The 14,002-nt window shown below is 42.2% G+C and overlaps 2 protein-coding genes across 2 annotated transcripts in view; one reads left to right on the top strand and one right to left on the bottom strand.

Annotated features, from left to right (window-relative positions):
- Nucleotides 1-9,976, bottom strand: part of CHD1L (chromodomain helicase DNA binding protein 1 like) — a 55,475-nt gene extending 45,499 nt beyond the window's left edge. For both annotated transcript variants that reach the window (XM_032151609.2, XM_032151607.2), the window contains exon 1: nucleotides 9,817-9,976. The gene's annotated coding sequence lies outside the window, so the exon portion shown is untranslated. The remainder of the gene's footprint in view (nucleotides 1-9,816) is intronic.
- Nucleotides 1-14,002, top strand: part of FMO5 (flavin containing dimethylaniline monoxygenase 5) — a 344,784-nt gene that overhangs the window by 284,678 nt on the left and 46,104 nt on the right.

Raw genomic sequence — 14,002 nt, forward strand, 5'->3', positions numbered from 1 at the left:
ATGGATTGTACATGTGTCTGCTTGTTTAATTGCACCCATTTAAATATGCCATCAATGCTAAAGGAAAAAACTTAGGACTACACTGAATAATGCTTCAACACAGAAGTGCTGTTTTTAAGAATGGAAATGATGTTTCACAAAGGGTGTTTAACTGTGTACAGGGATGGCAGAAAACGTGTAAAATTAATATGGAACTTACTGACTCTCTTTTCTCTTTCCCTTGGTGAAAAAAATCCAATTTCAAAGAATAGCCATATCTTGGGAAGGTGAAAGACCTTAAACATACTTTATATAAGAACTATTAACAAAAACATAACTTTCTGGTTTAACTTATACCTTTAAAAAAATCTTCAAAATACATAATAATTGTACAAAATTTAAAAAATAATTTTTCTTAGGCACTTACAAATACCAGAGTAGTAGTCAACACTTTACATAAATTACAGTATCTCAGGTCAGGTGCAGAGGCTCACGCCTGTTAATCCCAGCACTTCCGGAGGCTGAGGCAGGCAGATCACCTGGCGTCAGGAGATCAAGACCAGCCTGGCCAACATGGTAAAACCCTGTCTCTAATAAATAATACAAAAATTAGCTGGGTGTGGTGGCGGGCACCTGTAATCCTAGCTACTTAGGAGGCTGAGGCAGGGGGAATTGCTTGAACTCGGGAGGCAGAGGTTGTAGTGGAGCCGAGATCGCGCCACTGCACTACAGCCTTGGCAACAGAGCGAGACTGTCTCAAAAAAATAATAATAATAAAAATAAATAAATAAATAAAGTACAGTATCTCATTTAATGCTTATAATGATTCTATGGAGTAGGTATATTATCCCTGTTTTATAATCAGAAAATTCAGAGATTTCTATTTCTGATGGGAGTATACTTACTTTCCCTTATTCCTCTTGCTAAGTACAAATAAAAACCCTAGACATGCTACAGAAAGCAAGCATAAAACTCTGAAAGGTGTAGTGAAGAAGCAGACTGGCTAGGGACCTTGGGACCTGAGGAAGGCAGGGTAGTAAGTTCCCTGGAATTTATTTTTGCTTTATATATCCCAGTATGACAGGTCAAGAAATCAGCAAACTGGAAACACCAACTGATGTAAACCAAAACCAAAACAAATCAGAACACCTCCCAATATTAGTCTCTTCTCATGCTGCTAATAATACCTGAGATTGGGTAATTTATAAAGGAAAGAGGTTTAATTGACTCACAGTTCCACATGGATGGAGAGGCCTCACAATCATGGTGGAAGGCAAATGAGGGGCAAAGTCACATCTTAGATGGCAGCGGCCAAGAGAGCTTGTGCAGGGAACTCCCATTTATAAAACCATCAGATCTTGTGAGATTTATTTACTACCACGAGAATAATATGGGGGAACTGACCCCATGATTCAATTATCTCCACCTGGCACCACCCTTGACACGTGGAGATTATTACAATTCAAGGTGAGATGCGGTTGGGGACACAGCCAAACCATACCACCCCCACCCCTCACAAGCCTGCTCCTGCTAGAAAATGGCAGCCTAGCAAGACAGGAAACTTTTAGATAATAACTGCTCTATTCTAGTAAACACCACAGGAATAAACCTGTGTTCCCACCAGCAAAGGCTAAGTGGAAAGCACAGACTTCTACGTACAGCTACAACGAGTGCCCCAGCACTCCAGCCAGGATGGTATAAAAGAAGGCCAAGTAGGAGCTGGGATTTTTATCCCCACCAACCAGTAATGAGGCCCTACCCCTTAGCCTTCCCCTGCAGGATCAGTAGAGACTCAGGAGGGAGCCACAACTCCCACCCTCACCCAGCAGGATGGAGGAGCCCCTTCCCAATCCCCATGTGTGGACAGAGGCTGAAGGGGGAGCCTGGACTTCTCTCCCCACCTGGCACTAACAAGGCAGCAGACCCTCTTCCCCTGCCAGAGCAGCATCAGACAAAGACAGTCAAACAGGAGGTTTAAACATGATTTAAAAAACATGCCTGGCTCCAATTATTATAAAAATCATTCATTAAGAACTGGGAAGATTTCAAACTGGACTAAAAAAGATAATCAATAGGTGCCAACACCCAGATGACACAGACGGTAGAATTATCTGACAAAGACCTTAAGGCAGTAATGATAAAATGCTTCAACAAGTAGTTATGAATGCACTTGAACAATTGAAAAAAAACAGAAAACCTCAGGTGAGAAACAGAAATCTCAGCAAAGAAATAAAAGATATAAAGAAAGACCAAAGGGAAATTTTAAAAACTGAAAAATACGATAACCAAAATAAAAGGCTACTGATGCTGTTGATGGGATCAACAGCAGAATGGAAGGAAGTGAGGAAACAATCAGTGAACTCTACAGAATAGAAGTTATAGAGAGATTACAATCAGAAGAGAGAAAGCAGACTGAAAACAAGTGCACCTCAGGGACCTTCAGGACTACCACAAAAGATCTAACATCTGTTCAATGTTGTCCAATAAAAACAGGCGAAGGAGGATAGGGCTGAAAAAGTACTTGAATAAATAATAGCTGAAAACTTCCCAAATCTGGCTAAAGAGCTACAGTTTCAAGAAACTGAGTAAACCGCAAACATAACAAAACATTGCCAGGTGTGGTGACTCACGCCTGTAATCCCAGCACTTTGGGAGGCTGAGGCAGGCAGATCACGAGGTCAAGAGATTGAGACCATCCTGGCCAGCATGGTGAAACTCTGTCTCTACTAAAAATACAAAAATTAGCTGGGTGTGGTGGCAGGTGCCTGTAGTCCCAGCTACTTGGGAGGCTGAGGCAGGAAAATCGCTTGAACCCAGGAGGCGGAGGTTGCAGTGGGCCGAGATAGCACCACTGCACTCCAGCCTTGAGACAGAGAGAGACTCTATCTCAAAAAAAAAAAAAAAAAAAAAAAAAAAAAAAAAAAAAACACACACCAAGATATGTAATTATTAAAATGCTGAAAACAAAAGACAAAGAAAATATCTTACATGCAGCCAAAAAAAAAAAAACCAAACACCACCTTACTTAAAGAGGAAAAACTATTCAAATGCAAGCAGATTTCTTGTCAGAAACCTTAAAGGCCAGAAAGAAATGCCACAATATGTTTCAAATATCGAAAGAAAAGAACTGTCAATCCAGACTCCTGTAATCAAGAAAAATAGTATTCAGGAATGAAGAGGAAATTCTCAGATGAAGGAAAATAAAGAGAATTTATCATCAACAAACCTACCCTCAAAGAATGGCTAAAGGAAGCCCTTGGAAAAAAAGGAAATGATAAAAGATGGAACCTTGGAACATCAAGGTGAGAATGCAGCATTCAAAAATATGTGTAAATACAATAGGTTTTCCTTTTCTTGAGTTTTAAAATTACGTTTGACTGCTAAAGCAAAGATTATAACAGTGTCTGATGTGGTTCTAAAGGTATATTAAGGAAATATTTAAGACAATTATAAACAGAAAGTAAAGCTATAAATATAAAGGGAAGATAGATATATAGGGAAGTAATGTTTATATAAAGGGAAGTAATGTTTCCATACTTTACTCAAATAGGTAAAATGACAATATCGGTAGTCTGTGATTTTATACACACACACGTACATTTACATACAATACCCATAACGACCACTAAAAAGCTATACAAAGAGATAAACTAAAAAACACTGTAAATAAACAAAAATAAAATTTTAAAAAATATTCAAATAATCCACAGGAAGGCAAGAAAAAGAAACAGAGATAAACTAAAAACAATAAAAATAAGATGGCAGAGTTAAGCTCAAACATAGTGATAATTACTTGAAATATAAATGGTGTAAGTACACTAATTAAAAGACAAAGACTTGGCCGGGCACAGTGGCTCACACCTATAATCCCAGCGCTTTGGGAGGCTGAGGCGGGAGGATCTCCTGAGGTAGGGAGTTCAAGACCAGCCTGACCAACGTGGAGAAACCCCGTCTCTACTAAAAATACAGAATTAGCCGGGTATGGTGGCTCTTGCCTGTAATCCCAGCTACTCAGGAAGCTGAGGCGGGAGAATCACTTGAACCTGGGAGGCAGGAGGTTGCGGTGAGCTGAGATCGTGCCATTGCACTCCAGCCCGGACAACAAGAGCAAAACTCCATCTCAAAAAAAAAAAAAAAAAAAAAAGACTTCCAGAGTGGATTTTAAACATAACCCAATTATAAATTGTCTACAAGAAATTCAACCCAAAAATAATTAAGTAAGTGAAAAGTAAAAGGAAGAAGTGGTAGACAAAATAGTGGCCCTCACAAAGATGTCCAAGCCCTGATCCTGGCATCAGTGAGTATGTTACCTTATATGGCAAAAGGCATTCTGAACATATAATTAATGTTAAGGGGCTTGAGATGGAAGAGTACCCTGAATTATCCAGGTGGGCCTGGATAACGCAATGGACATACAATCTAATCACATGCATCATTCGGAGAAACTAACAGCTGTGGTTAGAGAGGAAGCTGGCTACAGAAGGATCAAAGAGATGCAATGTTTCTGGCTTTGAAGTTGGAGGAAAGGGGCCAGGAGTCAAGTGATGTGGGCAGCCTCTGGATGCTGGGAAATATATTCTCCCCTAGAGCCTCCAGAAAGGAATGCAGCTCTGCTGATACCCAAAGACAGGAGAATACACATTCTTTTCAAGTGCCATGGACCATACAACATATTCAGGGCCTGTCTTAGTCCATTTAGTGTTGCCATGGAATACTCAAGGTTGGATAATTTATAAATAAAAAGAGGTTTATTTGGCTCATGGTTCTACAGATTGTAAAAGAAGCATGGCACCAACATCTGCTTCAGGTGAGGGCTTCAGACTGTTTCCACTAATGGCGGAAGGGGAAGTGGGGGTGGCATGTACAGAGATCACATGGTGAGAGAGGAAGAAAGGGGTGGGAGATGCCAGGCTCTTTTTAACAACCAGCTTTCTGGAAGCTAGTAAGTAAGAAGTCAGTCACTCTCTCTGCTCCCCGCTCAGGGAGAGCATTAATCTGTTCAGGAAGGATTTGCCCCCATGACCTCAACACCTTTCATTAGGCCAAACCTCCAACACTGGGGATCAAATTTCAACATGATATTTAGTGGGGACAGATAATCCATATCCAAACTAAAGCAGGGCCAGAAAACCCCAACACATTTATAAGAACTGAAATTGTACAGAGTATGTTCTCTGACCACAATGTAATAAAATTAGAATTCATGGACAGAAACATTAGAGGCAAATCTCTCAACACTTGGAAACTAGACAACACACTTCCCTCTAAACAGTCCATCAAAAGAGGAAGTCTCCAGGGAAATAAATACACTGAACTAAATAAAAATGAAAATACAACATATCAAAATTTGTGCGACAAAAATTAACTCAAAGTAGATCATGGACTTAAATAAGAAGCTGTAAAACTTTTAGGAAAAAACTCTTTAGGATCTGGGAGTAGGCAATGAGTTCTTATATTTGACACCAAACAACAAGAAAACTATCCATAAGAGAAAAAACTGATAAACTGATAAATTTTAGCCAAAATTTAAAACTTCTGCAAGACATATATCTGAGAAAATACTAGTATCTAGAGTATATAAAGACTAGAGTATGTCAAAACTCAACAGTGAAAAAACAACAACAAAGGATCCTATTTTAAAATGGGCAAAAGACAGAAAAAGACATTTTATCAAAGAGTTACATATTTCATTAGCCAATAGGGAAATTCATATCTAAGCCACAATGAGATAGCATTTCACATACATTAGAATAGTCAGTATAAAAAGTGGCAATATCAAATGCTGGCAAGGATGCAGAGAATCCAAACTCAGTCATACATTGCTGGTGGGAATGTAAAATAGTACACCTACTCTGGAAACAGTTTGGCAATTTCTTTAAAAACTAAACAGGCAACTACCATATGACCCACTCACAGCACTCCTAGGCATTTATTACAGAGAAATGAAGATTTATTTTCATATAAAATCTGTGTACAAATGTTTACAATATCTTTCTTTTCTTTTTTGGCAATAGCCACAAACTATAAACAACTCAGATATCCTTCAGTGGGTGAGTGGTGAAATAAACTGTGGTATACTGTGCTGTTGGGGTACTACTCAGCAATAAAAAGAAACTACTGATACATGCAACGACCTGGATGAATCTCCAGAGAATTACGCTGAGTGAAAAAAAGCCAGTCTCCAAAGGCTACATATTGTATGATTTTACTCACATATCATTTTCAAAATGACAAAATTATAGAAATGGAGAACAGATTAGTAGTTGCCAGGGGTTAAGGAATTGGTGAGGTAGAAGGGAGGTGAGTGTAGCTATCAAAGTGCAAGTTGAGGGATCCTTGTGGAGATGGAAAATGTTCTGGATCTTGACTGTACCAATGTCAATATCCCGTTGTGACAGTGTACCATCGTTGCAGTGTACACAATGTGATAATGTACCACATTGCAAGATGTGACCACCAGAGGAAACTGGGTAAAGGTTACATGGGATCTTTCTGTATTATTTCTTACAACTGGTGACTCATGCCTGTAGTCCCAGCTACTCAGAAGGCTGAGGTAGGAGGATCACTTAAGCCCAGCAGGTCGAGGCTGCAATGGGCCACTGCACTCCAGTCTGGGCAACAGAGTGAAACCCTATCTCAAAAAAAAAAAAAAAGTTGAATTTTCAAAAATAATATGGAATTATATCCACAAAGATAACAATACTTAACACTTAGGAGTCAACAGCAAAAACCAGAAATTACCCTTGGTAGGTTAGGCAGAAAGGGATGTAATACAGGGAATTAGATCACCACAAGATTGTCGAAAGGGCTGGAGGAGTAACATCTAGGCTGATCTTCTGGGTACAACTGCTAAATCAAGCACCATAGTACGGGCACACCAAGGAAGTATCTACCTCCATGACCTGGAAGCCAGGAACCAACCAGGAGGCCACGGTACTGTCAGCCCCAGGAACCTATCAATGCAGCCACAATCCATGATAACAAAATGAATGCTGTGTACCCTCCCAGAGACCCATGAGGTAGTAGCCAAGAGGGAAGCGGAAAATCCAAACCCCTCTGTGTCCTTTCCCTCACTTTCCCCTTCCAAATCTCCCACAGTCATGTGCCTGGCTAAAGCCAAGTCACATTTACAACCAAACTACAGTGGGGTCTGGGAAAGGTAGTCTTTAGTTTTTTAACCTCCAGATGTAGATTCTTTTGCCCTTCTGTCAGGGAGATGACAAGTAGTGAAAACGCAAAGCAAAACAGCAAGAAGTAATAGGTCTGCATATTCCAGAAACAAAAAGGTCCTAAGGTAACTTCATGATCCAAAGATGAATATCCAAATGTCCATCAATATTGGTAACCAAATAAACATTAAACAATACAATAGCATATTAACTTCTCAAATTAGAAAATACCAGTGTTACTGAGAGTATAGAGAAATAAGCAAAAATTTTGCATACTCTTTATTCTAGAAATGGTACCTTTCAGGAATTAAACGTCCATAGCATAATAAATATTTGGTTACAAGGATATTTATGTTACTTACAATAGCAAAAAAAAGAACCTAAATACCAAGAAGAGGGACTGTCTAAACTATGGTACATCCATATACTGAAACACTGTAACCATTAAAAATGATGTTGAAGAAGACTGAATGATAAGGAAAAAAAGTTATGATTTCCCAAAAGCATGTACATGAAACTCCATTTTTGCACCTTCCCCCTCCACCAGAAAGTAAAGGAAATTATACAGGATAGAGAACATGTTAACAGTAAGGCGATTATGGAGATTAATATTTATTTTCTTTATGCATAGGCTATTTCCCTGAATGTTTTACTGAAAATATGTACTACTTCTGTAACCAAAAGAAAAAAAAAAGCAGTAAGAATTTTTTTAACCAACTCATGAAGAATAGTTTCTCATAATACTAGTTCATTCTGGTACACAGAAATAGAAATTACAAGTTATAATATTCAGTAGCTATTCCTTTGACTCTGCCTTTCTATTTTCCTTCTCTCCACTACCAATTTATCCAAGTCGCCACATTTGCCTACTTAATTCTGAATTTACTCACTCCATTCCATCCACTCGAACTTGCAACCTCTTGTCTCCTCATTTTCACTAAAACACCTGCCGATATGTACGTTTCTCCTGGCATATTATCCACAGCTAAGTATCAACTGGCACACTTTTCTGAGCCCTCTCTCACACAAGTTCTTAAAGAACCATTACCAACACTTGCAAGGAAATAGGCAAACCCACAAACATAAACTTTAGTTAAGATAAAGCCAAACATAAAAAGACCAGTCTACAAGCTCATACTTAAAACTGGATACAGGCTAGGCGCGGTGGCTCACGCCTGTAATCCCAGCACTTTGGGAGGCCGAGGCGGGCGGATCACGAGGTCAGGAGATTGAGACCATCCTGGCTAACAAGGTGAAACCCCGTCTCTACTAAAAATACAGAAAATTAGCCGAGCGTGGTAGCGGGCGCCTGTAGTCCCAGCTACTCAGGAGGCTGAGGCAGGAGAATGGCATGAACCTGGGAGGCGAAGCTTGCAGTGAGCCAAGATCGGGCCACTGCACTCCGGCCTGGGCGACAGACCGAGACTCCGTCTCAAAAAAAAAAAAAAAAAAAAAACCTGGATACATACTCCTTACAGCCACACATTCTTACAGACTCAGGGCAGCAAGGAGAGAGGTCTTTCTCTTTCACATCTGCATCCTCTCCATTCAACTTCATCTTTCTCTCTTCTAAGCTGAACACATAATTGCACCTTTTGTTTCATTCCTAGAATGACAAACCTCACTCTTTCGTGGTATTGAGCACTTAAATAAATTATTGTTTATACTTTTAAATGCACTCTCCTAGTCTAAAACTCCAGGTAGGAAGGGTCCATATTTGTTTTGCTCATCTCTGTAGCCAATGCCTAAGAATACGCTCCCAGTAGCATTCAATAAGTAACGAATAAACGACTGTATTATTATTACTGATGCATGATTCTGTCAATACAGTCAAAGCACACACTACGTTCCCAACTTGTACGTAAGGAAAATGAGGCTGGGGCGGTTCAGCAGCGAGTCAGCGCAGACCCAGGAGGAGAGCGGGGTCTCGGAGCTGCAGGAAGTACGGTCAGCCATGCAGCGGCAGGGCTGGGAGGCATGCAAGGTTCGCGCTTTGCAGACTCTCCGTAAGGACTAGTGTCAGTAAATCGAGTTACGTGCAGTGGTGAGCGGACAAGCTAAGTTGGTGTATAGTACGTGGTTCAGTCAGTATATATGAATGACTCAAGACACAAAAATAGCTTCATAAAACAGTGCTTTGCTTGAGTTTGTCCGCTTACCACCGCACGTAACTCGATTGGGAGAGAATCAGTGGCGAATTCTCCAATAAATGCGCACGCACAGTAAACGGAGAAGCTGAAGCTGGGAGATGAGTTGATCGTTTTATAGAAGCAACCAATAAACTCCCCAGGCCAGGACCTAAACCCACCGGAACAGCAACTGGAAACCTACATCGTTGGTGCACCAGGCCGTCCAACTCTTCAGCGGAGGCCTGCAGGTGGCGCTGATCTCACCACGTTTCCCCTCCACAGGCCAGGGGCCAGGCCTGGCTCCCGGGCCCGCGACCTCATTCATCTGGCGTCCGCCGGCCCCTCGCGCCGCGCAGGCGGGTGCCGTGGCCACCAAGCCCGGGCGCGGTTTCTCTCCGACCACCGCACGAGCGAAGGCAGGCCCTGGCGCCGGCGGCTAAACTGCCCACCAGGCGGCCCACTCGCTGCACCCCCGGCCCGCAAGAGGCAGTCCCAACAGGTTGGCCCGCCTGGCCGAAGTCCGCCCGGAGCCCGCTTACCTGTCAGCCCCCACTGCCGTAAGTCCTGCTCCTGCACCCGCGCCCGCGCCCGCGCCGCCTCTGCTCGGCCTTCAGTATGAAGTCACAATAAGAAGCCAGGCGCTTGGCCCCCGCGGCTGGTAGCGCCCGCGCGCTCCATCGGGCCGGTAAAGGCCCCGCCCCGCGCGGCCAAGCGCACAGCTCCCTCCCAACTTCCCAACGCGCGGGGGCGGGCGACTGCGCGCTGGGGCCCACCTACGAGCGAGGCGCCGCCAGAGGGCGCGTCCTGCCACGATATCCGGAGCGGAGCTGGTGCAGTCACCCTTCGGGACAGGCAGTTCTTGCAGTGCGGAGCGTAGAAGGGCTGCCCAGTTCTCACTAATCGTGCTTCTGAAGCGCTAGGCGTCTGATCACGCACAGGACGTCTGATTGCCTGAACTGCCCGTCAAGGAGGTGGCATGTTTTCATCATTCATTTATTATTTAATCAACATCGACTATCGTGTCAGATACTCCGCTGGGCCCTGGGGGTTGTAGAAGTAAGACTTGTTCCGTGCCCTCCAGTGATTCACCCTAATATCGAACTGTCCTTGTTCGGTTTACGTAGTGATAAATTGGTTTAGTCCCTGAAATCCCTTTCTTACTGCCTGTGACCTGTAGGCCAAAATTGGGAACCTCTGAATAGTAGTAAATTAAAATCACCAAAGACGTCATTGTTGCAGTGGGTATCTCAAGTGCATTATGGGGAGCAGATTGAGGCAATGTGTTCAGTTAGGGGTCACCATGACTCAACATCAGCTTTGAGTGGATTTATGATGTAGTATACCACTAATATAAATATGATATTAACAAAATAGCTGCATTTATTGATTAAGTTCTGGGTGGTGTCCTAAGGGCTTTAAGTATATTTTCTTATTTAACCCTCACAATAACCAGTAATTAGGTGTTATAATTGTCCCCACATTGTAAATGAAGATATTGTGACTTGTAATGGTAATTGGCAGTGCTGGAACAGGAACGATATTATTCTCTAGCTAATGTCATTAGAATAGTATTCTCATTTAGGTTAATCTTGATGCTTCCTTCTTCAGTAAACTCATGTTAAATTTGCACCCTCCATTATTCTCATCTTCCCCTAAAATAAAAGGGAGAAATTTGTTCTGAGCTACAAAAGGGATGACTTCAGATTGGTTTATTCATAAAAACTCAAGCAAAGCACTGTTTTATGAAGCTATTGTTGTGTCTTGAGTCATTCATAAATACTGACTGAATCACGTACTATGTGCCAAGCACTCTTTATGGTACTGAAGATAGAGGCCACTAATCTCCTGGATCTTATATTTTAAAAGGAGGAGACAAGCAATAAATAAAAATCAGGTAGTGAAGGGGTGGCCTGCCCCTCCACACTTGTGGGCGTTTCTCGTCGGGTGGAACGAGAGACTTAAGAAAAGAAAGAGACACAGAGACAAAGTACAGAGAAAGAAAAGTGGGCCCAGGGAACCGGCGCTCAGCATACGGAGGACCTGCGCTGGCACTGGCCTCTGAGTTCCCTTAGTATTTATTGATCATTATCGGGCATTTCTCAGAGAGTGGGATGTGGCGGGACAATAGGGTAATAGTGGAGAGATAGCAGGAAAACATGTGAACAGATGTCCCTGCATCATAAACAAGGTAAAGAAAAAAGTGCTCTGCTTTTGATGTGCATATACATAAACATCTCAATGCCTTCAAGAGCAGTATTACTGCCCGCATGTCCCACCTCCAGCCTTAAGGCAGTTTTCTCCTATCTCAGTAGATGGAATATACAATGGGGCTTTACATACCATTGCCCAGGGACGAGCAGGAGACAGATGCCTTCCTCTTATCTCAACTGCAAAGAGGCCTTCCTTCCTCTTTTACTAATCCTCCTCAGCACAGACCCTTTACAGGTGTCGGGCTGGGGGAAGGTCAGGTCTTTCTCTTCCCATGAGGCCATATTTCAGACTATCACATGGGGAGAAACCTTGGACAATACCTGGCTTTCCTAGGCAGAGGTCCCTGGGGCCTTCTGCAGTGTATTGTGTCTCTGGGTACTTGAGATTAGGGATTGGTGATGACTCTTAACAAGCATGCTGCCTTCAAGCATTTGTTTAACAAAGCACATCCTGCACAGCCCTTAATCGGTTTAACCCTGAGCAGACACAGCACATGTTTCAGGGAGCACAGGGTTGGGAGTAGGGTTACAGATTAACAGCATCTCAAGGCAGAAGAATTTTTCTTAGTACAGAACAAAATGGAGTCTCTTATGTCTACTTCTTTCTACACAGACACAGTAACGGTCTGATCTCTCTTTTCCCCACAAGGTAGGATTAATGCTAAGACGAAAGTAAAACACAGTGACATAATGGGGCAATAGTAATTTTGTACAGCAGCTTTCCTGCTTGGATGTTTTCCAAAACAAATCTGAAGACAGATTTATATCCTTTGGTGGCTTCTCCAGAGGGACCTCTGTCCTATGTGGCTGCTCATGAGTGGTTTTTGCATCTTGGTCTCCATGTTTGACTTATTTCCTCCCCTCTAGATTCTACCAGTAGACTTATCTGCTAAAGCAGCCATATCAAGCACTTGCCACTTAAATATAAGCCTGTTTATTATTTTTAACTTAAAGTACATTTGTTGTAACAGAATACCAGATGATAGAGTCCTTGCTATAAGCCAAGTAGACTGTTGGTATACTAAGTCTGGTACCTAAAATACAGCTAAGAAAGGTAGCTGAGAGACTCCAGGTCTGCCAATGAGGTGACACATAGAAAAGTTTTGCTCTGAATACTGTATGAAGAGATCTGTAGATGATCAGGATGGAAGCAAGGAGGTAGTTTGGAAACTATTGCAGTAGTCTGGGCAAGAGTTGATAGTTTTGGGGCCAGCATGGTGATAGTGGAGTGGTGAGTAGTGGTCTGCTACTAGATCTATTGAAAAGATAGAGCCTATAGGATTCACTGATTGAGCGTCTGGGAGAAATGCAAAAGCAAAGGTTGGTTTCAGGGATGTGGCCCGAGCAACTGCTGGGATGTGTTGGATTTGTACAAACGGTGCTGGGCACATAGTGTTGTACTTGAGCGAGTTAGAGAAAACACCACACTTTGAGACGAATTAAGAGTCTGTTTATTTAGCCAGCGGCTGAGAGACGGCTAACGCTCAAAGTTCTCTCGGCCCTGAAGAAGGGGCTAGATTTTCTTTTATACTTTGGTTTAGAAAGTTGGGGGGGGGGGGGTCTACTTAAAACAATTTTGCAGAAGTAAAGTGGGCAAAAAGTTAAAAGGATAAATGGTTACAGGAAAGTAAACAGTTCTAGGTGCAGCAACTTTAAGACTATTACAAAGTGATAGACGCGGGGCTTTGGGCATTATCAATCGGACGAATTCCTGGGAACTGCGGATATAGCTCACCACAGTATTTTATCAGTTAATTGCATTCTTGGATGTTCTAGGAGTGTCAGCCTGCACAAGTTAAGTCTTTGAGGAAGGGGCTGCCAGTGAAAGAGCCAAGATGGAGTCTGTCTGGCTCTCTTAGCTAAGGGACAGTCAATTCAGGTGGAAACAAGGCTAGGTGATTAAAGGAAAGGGAGGTTTTTACTAAAAACAGGGTTAGTAAAAACAAGGTTAGGCATTACAATAGTATGCACTCAATAAACATTGTTGAATGTTTGAATGAGGTGCCTGTGGAACAATTTTAAAATCTAGGGCATATGATTGTTATAACTTTGAAGTACAGAGAGTGCATTTCACAGATGGGCAAACCAAGGCACAGAAAGTTTAGGAAGCTGGTCCAGTGTTTTCTAGTGAGTCATGATTAACTCCCAGAATAAAATTTAGCCTCAACTCATTTTTCATTCATTGTTCAGGTTATCAATCATGCTGTTTTTGTTAATTGTTTTATGCCTCCACAGAAAGGATATGTCCTTTGGCAACAACAGCTCCACAAGATTAATGCTAACCAGCTAACACTGTCAGTGGGACTTAGCATGTGCAAACATTACCAAAACAAGCGTGAAATAAGCACAGCTTAAGAAAGAAATTATGTTTGCTGTTTGTTGTGTCCTTGCTCTGTTAGGTAACATTAGGGCACCAGTTAGAAGCACCTAGTGAGTCAGGTATGGGAATTGCATAAAAGCTGTGACCAAAGTAAACATGTATTCAGACCTCTTGAGTAAATGAACTTGGAACTTT

The sequence above is a fragment of the Hylobates moloch genome, unplaced genomic scaffold (genome assembly GCF_009828535.3).
Source record: "Hylobates moloch isolate HMO894 unplaced genomic scaffold, HMol_V3 SCAFFOLD_5, whole genome shotgun sequence".
NCBI classification, from domain to species: Eukaryota; Metazoa; Chordata; class Mammalia; order Primates; family Hylobatidae; genus Hylobates; species Hylobates moloch.